Here is a 15358-nt window from a genome sequence, read left to right as displayed (position 1 = left end):
TTTAGAGTAATCATTGATTAGGTATGTGCTTATTGCCATTTTGTTGATTGATTTTGGGTTGTTTTTATTTTCCATCTTCTCTTGATTTCTTTCCTTTTGATTTGTTGATTTTCTTTAATGTTTTGATTGACTTTTTTCTCACTTTTTGTGTATATGTGTGTGGTTTTGGTTTATGGTGGTCAGGAGGTTCACATACACACCTACACCTGTAAAGGTCTATTGTAAGCTGATAGGCATCTAAGTACAGTCACATTCTAAAAGCATGTTTACTGCCCCCCTCTTTGGGTTTAATGTCATGACTCACATCTTTCATTTGGTGTGGCCCCTGATTATCCATTGTAGCCATAGTTAATGTGGCTACTATTGTCTTTTCAGCTTCCTATTGACTTTTAAATGGTTAATTCACTGTTATTGTATATTTGCCTTTACCAGTAAAGTTGTTTTTTCTGTATGTTCTTATTTCGGGTTACGTCCTGTTCTTTTCTGCATAAAGAAGACCTGCTACCATTTCTTGTAAGACCGTTTTAGTGGTGGTGAACTCCTCTAGTCTTAGCTTTTCTGAGAAATTCTGTCTCTCTACATTCAATTCTAAATGGTAACCTTGCTAAATAAAGTATTCTAGGTTGTAGATTTCTTTCTTTGAGCACTTAAAATATTTTTTGCTACTTCCCTCTGGCCTATCAAGTTGTTCCTGAGAAATCAGCTGACAGCCTATGGGGTTTCTTTTGTATGGGACCTGTTTTTACATTTTTGCTGCCTTTAAGATTGACTTTATTTTTAACTTTGTCATTTTAATTATAATATGACTCAGTGTGTGTCTCTTTTGCTTCATCTTGTTTGGAACTCTCTGTGCTTCCTGCACCTGGGTGGCTGTTTTCTTCCTGAGATGAGAAAGTTTCCAGATATTATTTTTTTCAAAAAAATTTTTTTGCCCCTGTCTCTCTCTCTTCTCCTTCTAGAATACCTATGATGCAAATATTAGGGCACTTGGTGTTACCCAGAGATTTCTTATACTATCCTATTTTATTTTACTTTTTTGAAATTTTTTTTTGTTTTATCCTCACCTGAGGACATTTTCCCATTTTTTATTCAGATAGAGTGGGAGGGAGAGAGAGAAAACGAGAGAGAGAAACATCGATGTGAAAGAGACACATCGAGTGGCTGCCACCCGCACGATGCAACCAGGGCCGGGGACAAACTGCAACCGAGGTATGTGCCCTTAGCGGGAACCGAACCCGGGTCTCTCTGGACCGCAGTACGATGCTCTAACCGCTGAGCCAAACTGACAGGGCTGAATTTTTGTTCTGTTGTTTTGTTAAGATGATTTGCACTATTCTGTCATAGAGGTCATTAATTTGGTTTACTGTATTAACTAATATACTGTCAATTTCTTCTAATGTATTTTTCATTTCAGTTATTCTTCATCTCTGATTGGTCCTTATTATATCATCAATCACTTTCTTGAAGTGCCCTTTGAATTCTTCTATTATATTCTCAAGTTTTTTCAGCATCCTTACAACCATTTCTTTGAATTCTTTATCAGGAAAATTACTCATCTTTATTCCGTAAGGGTGTTTCTGGAGTTTTTCCTTATTTTTCATTTCAGGTATATACTTCTGTCTCCCCATTTTGTTTGACTTCCTGTGTTTGTTCCTATGTGTTGGATCAAATCACTGTCTCTCCCCATATTGAAAGAGCGCAGTCTGAGTAGACCATGTTTTGCATAGTTCGGGCAGGCAGGGAGTGGTCAGGGCAGTGCGTGCCTCTTGTGTCTCCTGCCTGAAGAAGTGCGTCTGGGCAGGGTAGCCTGGTGTATGCCTGCTTCGTTCTTTTCTAATCTGGGTAGGGCTGCCCGCTCTGTTCTTGGCATGCCCTGTTGCTTTAACTGGCTGTGATCAGACCTAGGTCTGGGCAAGGCTGCTTTGTGAACTTGCTTCTCATTGCCTACCGGCTCTGCCTCCTGTGCAGGTGAGGCCGACCTCAGCACCTCGTACGTTCCAGCACTTTGCTAGCGTTGCCCTGTTTCTGGGCACACAGCTCCTTTTGCAGTCAGCCACGCCCTTCTCACTCCATGCAGGCAGTTTTCCACGCATCTCCTGTTGCTTAAATTACCCGCAATCAGATCGGGGACTGAGTAGGGCCACTCCGCATGCCAGCGTCTCAGTGCTCCACTGGCTTTCCCTGTCTCCAGTCGGGGCAGACTTGCATGCTTGTGCATGGCTGTACTTTGCTATTTCTGCCCCCTCCCAACAGTGCAGCCACTCCCTCCCCCTGTTCAAGTTGTGTGACTGTGCACTATTGTTTTGTCTGAGGTGAGGGTAGGTTCTGGGCGGGGCTGATCTGCCTGCTGGCTCAGATTCACCCTTTCTCCTGGTAGGACAGCCAATTCTGCAAGCAGAGCCACACTTTGGTAGTTCTAAACTCTCCTGCTGGGGTGGGTGCACAATAGTACCTGACTCACTTTGCCCAGAGCAGCCCTGTGGGAGCGCGAGACAGCACCTTGCTGCACCAGCTGCAAACTCCAGGGGAAGGGGCCCCTTGGATGCACGCTATGGCACCCCCTGTTCCTTCTCGGTCTAGCTCCAAAAGGGGTGGCTGAGACATGCTTCAGAGCCCTGCAAGTAGGCCAGAGACCCTGGATGGAGACACTGCCCACCTGCTATTCAGATTCAGGGCAAACGTAAACAATGGTGCTCACTTGTTTCTTTAGTCCCGGGTTATTCTCTGGGCTCCAGGAGAACTCTTGTGGTTCTCCATCTTCTCTGTGAGGTCACTTTCTCTTGCTTACTGTGCACAGGCTTTTCATTGGCTCCCAGTTGTCTCTCAGAAGAAGCTGTTCCAAATATAGGTGTATATTTGGTGTGTTCTTGCGAGGGGCGAACTCAGCATGCACCCCCCATTGCCACCGTGGACACCCCTCCAGGACGTGCTTGTTACGAGCCTGGGTGTGAGGCACTTAGAAAATTAAACATCCATTTGCATCATAACCTATTACATTAGCCTTCAGATTAAACAAACTTTTATTGAATTCAGATTGTATGTCAGGAACATTCAAAATTGCCACCTCATTTAATTTAATATCAATGCAAGATAAATTTTGTTATGTCTAATTTTATATTTTAGATATGTCTTTCATCAGAGATGATTTTTGTAAATGTTTTCTTCCAACCTATGGCTTGTTTTCGAGTCTCTTAACAGTGTTTTTCACACAGGCAGAAATCTTTAATTTTAGAAAAAAGTCGCACCATTTTTTTAAATTTATTTTTTAATTTTATTTTTGTTACAAATGTTTCTCCTTTTTTACCCCATTGGCACCCTCCTCCCCATCCCCCCCCCCTGCCCCGTCCCCGGCTTTGTTGTCCATGTCCATTGGTTATGCATACATGCATATAAGTTCTATGGTTTATCTCTTCTCACCTACACCACCCCCACTTCTGAAGGTTGTCAGTCTGTACCCTACTTCCACGTCTCTGGGTCTACCGTATTCCTGAGATTGTAATGTTCATTATATTCCGTATATAAGTGAGATCATGCAAGCCAAGCAAAAAAAGACAAATACCGCACCATTTTTTTTTCATGGATCATGCTTGTGATGTTGTATCATCAACAGCCGTTGACAGCCCTGGCAGGTTGGGCTGAACAGTTAGAGGGTCGACCCACAGGCTGAAGGGTCTCGGGTTTGAATCCTGCTCAAGGGCACGTACCTGGGTTGCAGGTTTGACCCCTGGCCCTGGTCGGGGTCGTGCAGGAAGCAACCACTTGATGTCTCTCTCTCTCTCTCTGTCTCTCTCTCCCTCCCTCCCTGTCTCTTGCTCCCTCTCTTTCTCTCTCCCCCTAGCTCCCTCCTTTCCACTCTATCTCTATCTAAAGATCAGTGAAGAAATATCCTCAGTTGAAGATTAACAACAACAACAAAAACCATTGACAGATCCAAGGTCACATCAATTTTTTTCTTATGTTTTCTTCCAGAAGTTTTATAGTTTTGCATTTTACACTTAGGTATACAATCCATTTTGGGTTAATCTTGTATATGTTGTAATGGCTATGTCTAGGTTTATTTTTCTGTGTGTGGATGTCCAATTATTCTAGCACTGTCTGTTGACAAAGCTTTTCCTTTCTCCATTGAATTGCCTTTGCTCCTTTGTAAAAAATCAGCTGACAATATTTGTGTGCTTATAGTTACGGGCTCTGTATTCTGATTTGTTCATCTATGTTACTATGGTTTTGCCATTATACCCAATTTTAACAGATGAAGAAATAATCTCAGGGAAGTTAAGCGATCACGTCAAATTCACACAAGCACCAAATTGGAGTAGGAATATGAATGCATGTCTTTTGAAGTCATACACTATCCAGCTCATTAAACTACAGCTACCTCTCTAACAATGCAAAGCAGCAAAAACAAACAAACAAAAACCCCCACAAGTGTGACTTAATCATGATACCACAACCATCTGTTTCCCTTGCATTCTCCTTTGGCCTTATGACCTGCTCCACATTGGCCACATGGGGGCAGAGTTGGTAGAGGAGCTGCTAGAGAGAGGATACATGTACACAGTACATTTCTACCTGTGCAATCTGAAGCTTGGCATTGTCTAATTTGAAGTTGATTGCATTACTGAAATAGGCACAGGTGAAAATTAAAACTCAAGTCCCTTCACAATGTAACTAAGACAGGAGATTTCCGGTAACACTGTACTTGTTGGATAATGACATGAGCTGCTAATGATGCAGCTGCCAAGGGCTTGGTTGTTGCTCGCTCCTGCTTTCCCTAAAGGGATTTCACAGAAAGGGGCCGGGCGCTCAGCTGTGCTGAGAACGTTCCCGAGCTCTGGTTTTGCTACTGCAGACATCTTTCGAGAAGGAAGGGTTTAGTTTAAAATTTTTACTTTTTTTCGAAATCACAATGATAATTTAGAGTTTTATGAATATGGAATTCTGTAAGACACAGTATTTTGTACATATAGTTTTTTTTTTTTTAATTTAAGAGGTCGACTTTAAAAAGAAGGCCAGTGTTTTACTTTCATGATAGAAGAACTTTCTGGTTTTTGGCCCACAAAGAATTATTCAACCCTCAGCGCAAGATATTCAAGAATTAAATCCCCTTTTATGAAACTTGGGTAAAATCTTGGGGATAATTATATGTAATAAATTAATTCTGAAATGTTTATATTATTACATAGGACAATTTTGAATTCTCCCTCCCTGCATGTATTATGATGGCTCAGTGGGTTATGGTAGAAGGATGAATGACAATCTGATTAGGGTTTTTTCCATCCTCATATTTTATAGTACACCTCATATTTTATAGTACACCTCATATTTTATAGTACAATTTATACCCTATAGTGTACTCTAGACAAGTTAGTAACTGAGATTTAAACATTGTCTGTCTCCTAATTATTTCATCTTTTTTAAAACTTTAAGCTCTGAGATCATTTAGACGAGATGGATTATAGGATAAAGTATCACCAAGTTTCTAAAATGATGTTGGCAAAATAATTTATGAAATATTTGGAATATAAAATCTAGAGTTTTAAATAATATACAGTGCAAAAACTAAGTGTTTAAATGTCATTAGTAAATAATTTGTACAGGTAGTAATGAAGTAGATATTCTTTAAGATGTTTTATAAATAAAACCAGTTAAGATAAAAACTCACTTAATAAAATGACATTACTCTCTGAATGCTGTTTTACCAAACTGTTTCTGCACAGCATAATCTCAGCAGTTCCTCGTGTCTCTCAAGAGACGTGTGTCTGTATCTACGCTAAGTGTCCAGTACACCAAACTTCCTCTCAGGTAGCAAAATACTTTGCAGCATCTGTACTTTAAATATGGGCTAAAAACTTTGCAATATATATTCTCTGTGCTAGTTTTGAACTTTGAAATATGTGACAATTAGTACTTTTCTCCTGGAACTAATAGCTTCATATTAAATCAATTTTTAAACTTTACAGAAAACAAAACAAAACAAAACCCTAACATTTTGTTGATGTTGGAAGGGATAGTAAGAGTCCTTAGGCCTAATCCCCTACTTTTACAAATTAGAAATAAATTTTCAGAGAATGAAGTGCCTGTTTGAAGTCCAGAATGCATCAGTGATAAAGGCAGATTCCTGAACACCTGCACAGTTAGTTCCATGTTTCCTTATATCTTGAAAATGAGTCATTTCTGCTGCATATTTATTTTATATAACTTAAAATAATACATCCTTACAAAAGATCTTTTTAGTTTTAAAAAGACAATTTCCCTGTTGAACTTTTCTAGGAATCATTTGCTGAGTGGGTATGAGGGTACCAGGTCTTAACAAAGCCTGATCCAAGACCTTCAAAAGTTCTAACAGAAAGTCAGAGGGCGGATGTGCTTCACCACAATCAACCTGCTCCTCCTTTCTTTTCAATGAACACAGTTTCAAATGTAGCCTAGAAAGGTTTTTCCAGGCTTCTTATATAGGAACACTGAGTTTTAAAGTTCCAGTTAATCAAAAATGTACTACTAGTTTCAAAGTATCGATATAATTAAATAAAAAACATTAGAACACATTAGTTAAGCTGCATGGATATCAAAGGTTCTTAAATTTTAGTGTATAGCCTTGGCTGGGTTTGCTCAGTGGTTAGAGCATTGGCCTGTGGACCAGAGAGTCCTGGGTTTGGTTCCCGCTAAGGGCACGCACCTTGGTTGCAGTTTGTCCCCAGCCCCAGTTGGGGTCTTGTGGGTGGCAACCAATCGATGTGTCTCTCTCGCGTTGATGTTTCTCTCTTTCTCGTCCCCTCTCTCCCTCCTGCTATCTGAAGATAAATGCAAAAATGTCTTCGGGTGAGGATTAAAAAAAAAAAAAAATTAGTGTATAAACACTGAGCCAAGGCTTTTTCAAAATGTTAATTCCTGGGTATTACCCAGATGTTCTGATTCAGCAGATGTAAGACAGGGTCCAGAAATTTGCATTTATGAAAAAAATATACCAAGTACTTCTGAAAGCAGTTTCTTATTCAGAGCTTTGAGAATTTAGATAAAATAAGACCTTCAAGGGTTTTTTTTTTGTAGTACTTGTTCACTCACTTATTATGTATACCTTTCTTTTGAACCTTTAATTCTCTGTTTGGAGTACAATTCTATTTTCAACTCCTTTTCTTCTCCCTTGTTTCTAGTTATACAGAGATGCAATTTTCTTAAAAGACCAAACTGAATTTAGGAAACCTCTCTCATTTTTATGCTATTTCCCACTTTTCATTTTAACTTCCATTATGTGAACAGAAATTGTCCTTCTGTTTTTATGCTCTGGAAACTCCTAAGAATCACAACTATCATTTCAGATCAACTTTGAAATGCAAGGTCTTTAGTAAATGACTTTTTCTAAGCAGTAAACCTATCACTCATCCATTTTGTTCTCAGGACTGGACAATTAGTTCCCTGAATGAAGATACCTCTCTTGAACTAAACTCCTAAGCAAGTTTGGGGCTGAATCAGTCTTTTGAAGAAAATGCTTTATTCTCCACAATAGAGTTAATGTCTAACTTCTGATTTTTTCTAAGACCAAATGGCAGATTTCAGTTCACACTTCAGTTCCAGGGCTAAAAATCATACCTTTTTAGGGTCCAAGAACTTTGGTCTGGGTCAAGAACATCCACATAACCTGGTGCTAGAGTGTGGTGCTTTATTTTTTCTGTGATTAGGAAAGAATATTGCATTGCTGTTACATGTTCTCTGAGTTGTATCATTTGGAATCCTTGGGGTTATCCAAAGAAAAAGAACCAATAGGTCAATCAGTCTATCTAGATCTAGATAGGTAGACATTAAGAAATTGGTTCTTATAATTATGGAATCTGAGAAGTCCCAAAATCTGCAAGCTCGAGAGCCAGGGCAGCTGATGGTCTAAGTTTCAGTCTGAGTCTGAGTCTATGGGACTTGGGATTTGAGGGCAATTCCTATAATAGGCAGTCAGTTTCCTGGCATCATCTTTGTAAATGCCACCTTATGGAAAAATTAAAGATTATCAGACATAATGTATAGACTCTGATCTTATCTATAAAAGGTAGTAGTAAATTCTTACCAATAACAGACCCTCAGGTGCCTAATAACAGTCTTTTGTTTATTTTACTTATTTTCCTAATATTTTTTTTATTGATTTTTTAGAGAGAGAGGGAGAGAAAGAGAGAAACATTGATGGGCTGTCTCCTACCCACGTTTTACTGGGGATCGAGTGTGCAACCCGGGCATGTGCCCTGACTGGGAATTGAACTTGGACCTCTCAGTCCATGGGATGACCCTCAATCCACTGAGCCACACTGGCTGGGCTCCCTTATTTTATTTTTTAAATAAGTATCTTAGTGCCTACTAAGTACGACATCAAAGATAGAGTGTAGAAATAAAAGAGTGTAGAGTCTGAACATATGCTGAGTTTGTTGTTTTATATTCAGTCTTTCTCTGTGTCCATGAGTCTTTGAGCAGTATTGTTCTCCACTGATAGACCCTTAGACGGCTTCTGTATCTTGGTTATTATAAATAGTGCTGCGATGAACATTGAACATAGGGTTCAAATCTCTTTTTAAATAAGCGTTTTTGTTTTCTTACTGAGAAGTGGAATTGCTGGATCATATGATAGTTCTAATTTTACTTTTTGGAGGAAACTTTATACTGTTTTCCATAGTGAAAATTTCTCCATGAGGGATGAGTTTTTGAGAATACTAGAATTACACAAGTCATGTATTTCATTATACCCAAATGATAACCCGAGTAGAATCATTCTTGTTTCCCGCTATAAAACAATAGTTACTTCAGAATGATCTTAAGTAATAAAGATAAATGTGTCCTCAAGGACAACCTGTGCACCCCTCGACTCGAGCATCCTTTCCCTCAAGGCTCCTGCAGCTCAGAACCCTTCCCAAGGCATCCGCTGAGCTGAGAAGCACTGTGCACTGTATTGTTGCCTCTTGGTTTGCTTCCACTGATGAAAACACAGTTGGGTTTAACAATGAAACAAACTCTACTGCAGTGTGAGCTCATTTTATGTGTCACATAATGGCAATGTTTTATCTAGTTAAAGAGTATTTACTCTCAGAGACCCCAAAGCAATATCTGCCAAAGTATAAAATACCATTTCTCTGGATGTTAGTACTATGTGGTGAGGGGAAGACTTTCATGGCCAAGGACACTTTTGGTTATAGAAAACCTAACAGACTTCCTTAGTGTAGGACTTCTCAGAACACTTATTTTGCTGTAGTACTCTCTGAATGTTTCTGGAGAAATACATGTGACCTTTTATTGCTGTAGCATTCCCTGGTCCTTGTTACCTTGGTACACACTTTGGACACACTGCTCCAGAGACTTCAAACTAACAGTGGCAATTCCACTTATGTCAAATGCCAAGCATCTATTTTTGGCCAAAAGAAAATAGGTTTGCTTTACTGAGTCATAGACAACTCTGAGGCCTAAGGCAATTACATGTTCTTAGGAAATGGCAGTAGAATAAAAGAGACAAGCTTTGAAGAGAGTAAGATGTGGATTTGATCCTAATACTAGCTGAGTGAGATTAGCAAATTCAGAAACTTTCAGAGCCTTTATTTCTTCATCTAAAAAGTAGCAGTAGTAATTCTTATTTGGTAGAGATACTTAGATGACTACCCGAGGCACTCCAATTTTGCAAATGAACTAGAACAGAGCTTTAAACAATGTTTGTAAAATAAATATTAGTTTATTTTTATTCTCCAAAGTTTTATCTCTACCTTCTCAGGGATTAGATGTAAAACATTGGGAAAATGTAGTTTTTTGCATCTCTAGATAACTTCCTTTTAAATATTTTTTTTCTTTATTGATTTTAGAGGGAGAGGGAGAGAGAGAAACATTGATGAGAGGGAACATAAACTGGTTGCCTCCTGCAGGTCCCCCAATGGGGATTGGGTCCACAACCCAGGCATGTGCCCCAACTGGGAATCGAACTGGCGACTTCTTGGTGCATGGGTCGATGCTCAACCACTGAGCCACACTGGTGGGGCTAGATAAGTTCCTTTTAAATAACCATTTTCAAATCTCCCCCATTGTACATATACCAGCTATTATAACCTATATTAATGGGAATCCTGAAAATAAAAGAGACACAGACTTAGTCTTCATGTAGCATTTTATCTAGTATTCAGTCAGGTAAACAAATAAAATTTTGTCATATAATTATATACAATGATTTACAATTTTGTAGCATCTTTCACATATATTGTCTCATTTAATTTTTATAAGAACACTTTGAAATAAATGTTATTATTTCCACTATCTATATATAAAGAAGAATGAGTCCCGGGGAAAAAGAATAACTTGGTCAGTCACTTAGCTGACAAGCCAAGCATGAACAAGAACCAAGTCCTCTGACTCAAATCCTGCGACTTCACTGTATCACACACCTGCACTCTTTATGTTTCAAGGGAGAATTTCCTAGACAATACTTTTCTTTTTAAATGAAGACTATAGGATTGGCTGTCAAAACAATGACTTACTATCAAAGGAATATAAGAACACTTGGCTGCTGAAGGCTGGTAAAGTTTCAGCTCCAGAATGTCATTTTAAATACCCTCCCAATGCATACTTTGGAGGATTTTGGGACCCTCTGCTTCATGCTGTTAACTAACATGTGGCCTTAAGATATCATCTCAAATAAAATGGAGCAATAACCAGTCTTCTCTTTGATAATAAGATCAAATGAGATATTATCTGGAAGTACTTTAGAAAGCATAAAATGCTATATAAATGAACACATTTTAATTATTCTCTCTAATGGGGGAAGCAGTGATAATAAAAAATGGATTAATAATTGGTTTGCAATACATTTCATGATTATCTTTGGTGGACAGGAAGAGTATCCACTACAAACAGTCTGCTTCCCTGCGTGCTCACCAGTGAGTGGCGGGAGAAGGAGTTTGAGGGCCAGTGCATTCATATAATTTGCTACGGGCAGAGCCAACACATCCAAGGCTGATTGTGTAAACAGTGTTTCCAAAATATAAAGTCTGTTTACCTGTAAAACTTTATATTTACTTAAAGCCATTTAGAATACTTTCTTCATTCATTAAAATATCTGGGAAAACAACTGCTATTAGGCTATTTCTCTTTTTTGTGTTTCTTTCTTTCTTCCACATAAGATGTTAAGAATTTCAAGCTTTTCAAAGGACTGCTCTTTCAAAATGAGTTCTATAACTTCAGCTCTCACAAGCAGATTTTCCCTAAAATCAACCCTTTTCCTCCTACATGATCCTCTTGTGATGTTTATTTTTATATACATATTTTAAATATATGTTTTTATTGATTTGAGAGAGAGAGATGAAGAGAGGGAGAGAGAAAGAAACATCAATTTGTTGTTCCACTTATTTATGCATTCATTAGAATCATTGGGTCAAATGGCAGTTCCATTTTTAATTTTTTGAGGAAATACCATATTGTTTTCCATAGTGGCTGCATCAGTCTGCATTCCCACCAGCAGTGCACTAGACTCCCCTTTTCTCCACACCCTCGCCAGCACTTGTTTGAGGATTTGTTGATGGCAGCCATTCTGACAGGTGTGAGGTGACACTTCATAGTCATTTTAATTTGCATATGTCTGATGATTAGTGATGCTGAGCATTTCTTCATATGTATCTTGGCCATTTGTATGTTCTGTTTGGAGAAATGTCTATTCAGGCCCTTTGCACATTTTTTTTTTTTTTTATCCTCACCTGAGGACATTTTTGCCATATTTTGTTCAGATAGAGTGGGAGGGAGAGAGAGGAAGAGAGAGAGAAACATCGATGTGAAAGGGACACATGGAGTGGCTGCCTCTGCATGACCCCAAACCCCCAACCAGGGCCAGGGACAAACTGCAACCGAAGTATGTGCCCTTAGTGGGAACTGAACCCGGGTTTCTCTGGACCTCAGGCCAACACTGTAATGGCTGAGCCAAACCAACCAGGGCCTTTGCCCATTTTTTAAATGGGTTGTTTGTCTTCCTTTTGTTGAGTTGTGTGAGTACTCTATATATTTTGGATATTGACCCCTTATCCAATGTATCATTGGAAATTATGCTCTCCCAGAGAGTGGGTTCCCTTTTCATTTTAATGCTGGTTTCTTTTGCTGGCCAGAAGCTTTTTAGTTTGATGTAATCCTATTCATTTTTTTCCTTTTGTTTTTCTTTCTTTCTTTTTTTTTTATATCCTCACCTGAGGACAATTTTCTATTTTTTGTTCAGATAGAGTGGGAGGGAGAGAGAGAGAAAAACATCAACGCGAAAGGGACACATCGAGTGGCTGCCACCCGCACATCCCAACCAGGGCCAGGGACAAACTGCAACTGAGGTACATGCCCTTAGCAGGAACTGAATCCAAGTCTCTCCGAACCATAGGCCAATGCTCTAATTGCTGAGCCAAACTGGCTAGGGCTCCTTTGTTTTTCTTTAAGGCATTTTTCTAGTATCTAGAAAATTTGAATTAATGTGATAAAATGTTGGTAGGACTCTAGGGAAACACATAAATTGTCCTTCCGAAGAGCAAGCTGTAAATATTCATTTAATTAATTTTAAGTATGAACTCTAGGCTCCTTCTTAGGTTACAAGTTTATTAAAGTGAATATGACATGATTTCTGCTTTTAAGGAACTCAAAGTCTACTAGGAGTAAAACACATGCAGATAGATATGAAGATGAAGTAGGCCACAGACCCCTCCTCTGGTGAAGTCCTACCCATGCTTCTGGTTTGTTTCAGAAGCTTCTTTTCTTTCTGGGTTAGGCAAAAGGATATGAACCCAGAGCTGAGTAGAGCCAATGTTTCTCACAACATGGAGTGAAACTGGTTGGACACAACGGAGATCTCAATGCAAGCAAGGATAAGCTGTACAGAGAGGGTGCTGACGAACTTAATTTCTGGATCTAAGCATCATATCTCCTCTTGTGGTTTAATTACTAGAGCCAATTAGTTTCCCGTTTTTGCTTGGTCGAAGTTTGGTTTCTGTTATTAGCAATCTGAGTCAAGTATGACATCTGTGTTCTAATGAGGTATGAACGAAAAGACTATGCACAATAAAACATACAGTGATTTTAACATTTATAAATACAGTTGATCCTCATTATTCACAGATTCTGGACTTGCAAATTTTCCTTCTCACTATTTATTTGCACCTCCAAATTAATATTTACATTGTAGGGGGGGAGGAATCTAAGACTCCTGCACTGTAAAAAAGTGTTCTTTCCAGAGTCTATTTAGCACCACTTTTTTGTTGGTAACTGTTTGTTAATATGCCCTGTAAGCATAGTGCTGAGTCTGTCTAGTGTTCCTAAATGTGAGGGGATCTTACAGAGAAAATGGCTGTATTAGCTTTGTTTAGGCAAGAGTTGCAGTATTATTGGCCGCAAATTCAATATTAATGAATGAACAATATGTATTAAGTAAGGTGTCTTTAAACAGAAACATAGATGGAACAAGGTGATGCATTGACCTACTGACAAAAATATTGTGACCAGAGGCTTTCAACCAACTGTCCCTGTGTCTCCCGGGAGCAATGGCTCCGTGTGTGCTACTTCGGCGTCTGCAGTGATGTCATAGAACATACTATTGCAAATGACTGTCTACTCTAAGGAGACAGTCACTTCTATATTAAAATTAATCATATTTCCTGAGATGTTCACAGAGCTGTTTATATTAGTGAAACCCTGAAGAAAAGCAAAGTTCCACATACGAAGAGTAGTTGTACTATGTAGCTATTGTAAATAACAATTCTGTGAATATGTCCTTATATAAAAATGCATGTACAAAGTACACAAAGTGAAATTGTTGGGACAGAATTCAGTGGTCCCAAGCAATGTGAAAGAAGGGGACATGTCTTCCTTATATTTCTATCTATGTTAAGGAGCCTAGCAAGCAGTAAGTGTAAGAAATAATGCATACCCATTATTCACTACCCAGGGGCTCATGTGGCACTGTTCTGCCAATGACATTTAAATAGAAGTCTCTTGGATAAAGATTCATAAAAAGTTATGTTTTAAATGGACAGACTCAGGAGCATTCATACTGTGCCCATTTTTCTCTCCTCTTCCTTCAGTGTGGAAGCTGGATGGTGCTTACAGGTACAGGAGCCACCAGAGCATGGAAGACACATAGTCTGCCATGTTGCTAACTCTGAGAGATGCCGCTTGGAGTATGAATACTACATGTTCTCCCTGACGTTGTACGATACAGTGACCTTTAAATCTAGATGTCAGGCAACTTAATAGAGAAGGAAATATATATAGCCAACAAACCATAGATAGAAGAAATGCTTAAACGCACTAGAAATCAGAGAAATGCCAATTAAAACCACAATAAAATGTTTCTCACAAATGATACAAAATTCAGTTTGACCTCACTAAATACTGGAGAATATGTGGAGAAATAAAAACTATCACATTTTTCTAGTAGAATTAAGATATATCTTTTGAAGAGCAGTTTGGCAATATCTATTACATTCTACTCTTTGAAATATACCCTAGAAAATTGAGGTGCATAACTTAGGGAGGAAAATACAAAAATATTCACAGCAACATTTTTGGTGATAAAAATATGGAAACAACCTATGCATCTACTGAGAGGAAAATGGATAAGTAAAATATAACATATGCAGAAAATGGAATATTTTGTAGCAAAGAAAATAAACCAGTGTTACCAAATCCAAAAAAATGTGGTATCTATTAAAACTATTGTATAAAAATTAACATTGCATTTGAATATATATGTATATATATATTTGAAAAATAATTCTAGATCATAAAACTATACACATAGAAATGAGAATGATGAATACTAATGATATCATTGCATGGTTGTTTCTGTGGTAAGATAGAGCAGAAAAGCAAAAAGAAAGCACAAGGGCAGACTGGGCAAAGTGTGGTATCAGTGGGCTAAGTAGTGAAATATAATAATTTGTTGCATTGTTCTTTGCATTTTTTTAACCATTTCAAATTATTCATACTTTAAAAATAAATATATATAAAAATTATTGATGCTAGTTTGAATTTGAAAATATTCCCCGCTCAGGTGCATTAATGACTAAGGGAATCCGAGAAGTGGATACAAAAGTAATGAAGGTGTGATTGGAGAGCCTTCTCACACGGGAAGGGTTCTGGCTGTGCAGCTGGTTTTTACTGAGAAGCTGTAGACAGACAGGGATGACAAAGACAGGGGTAAAGTTAAACGTGAACGTTCATATCAAATGGCATAGCCCTCTATAATTTGCAAAGTACATTCACTATAATTTTTCCTTGCTTGCAAGTTAAATAGAGAACACATTTCCATTTTTCAAAAAGAAAAAGCAATGTAATCAACTAGATAAACATTTATTTATATTGTATAGCAATTTGGAGAGATTAGAAA

The sequence above is a fragment of the Molossus molossus genome, unplaced genomic scaffold (assembly GCF_014108415.1).
Source record: "Molossus molossus isolate mMolMol1 unplaced genomic scaffold, mMolMol1.p scaffold_m16_p_9, whole genome shotgun sequence".
In the NCBI taxonomy this organism is placed as follows: Eukaryota; Metazoa; Chordata; class Mammalia; order Chiroptera; family Molossidae; genus Molossus; species Molossus molossus.
Note: the sequence above shows the minus strand (reverse complement) of the source record.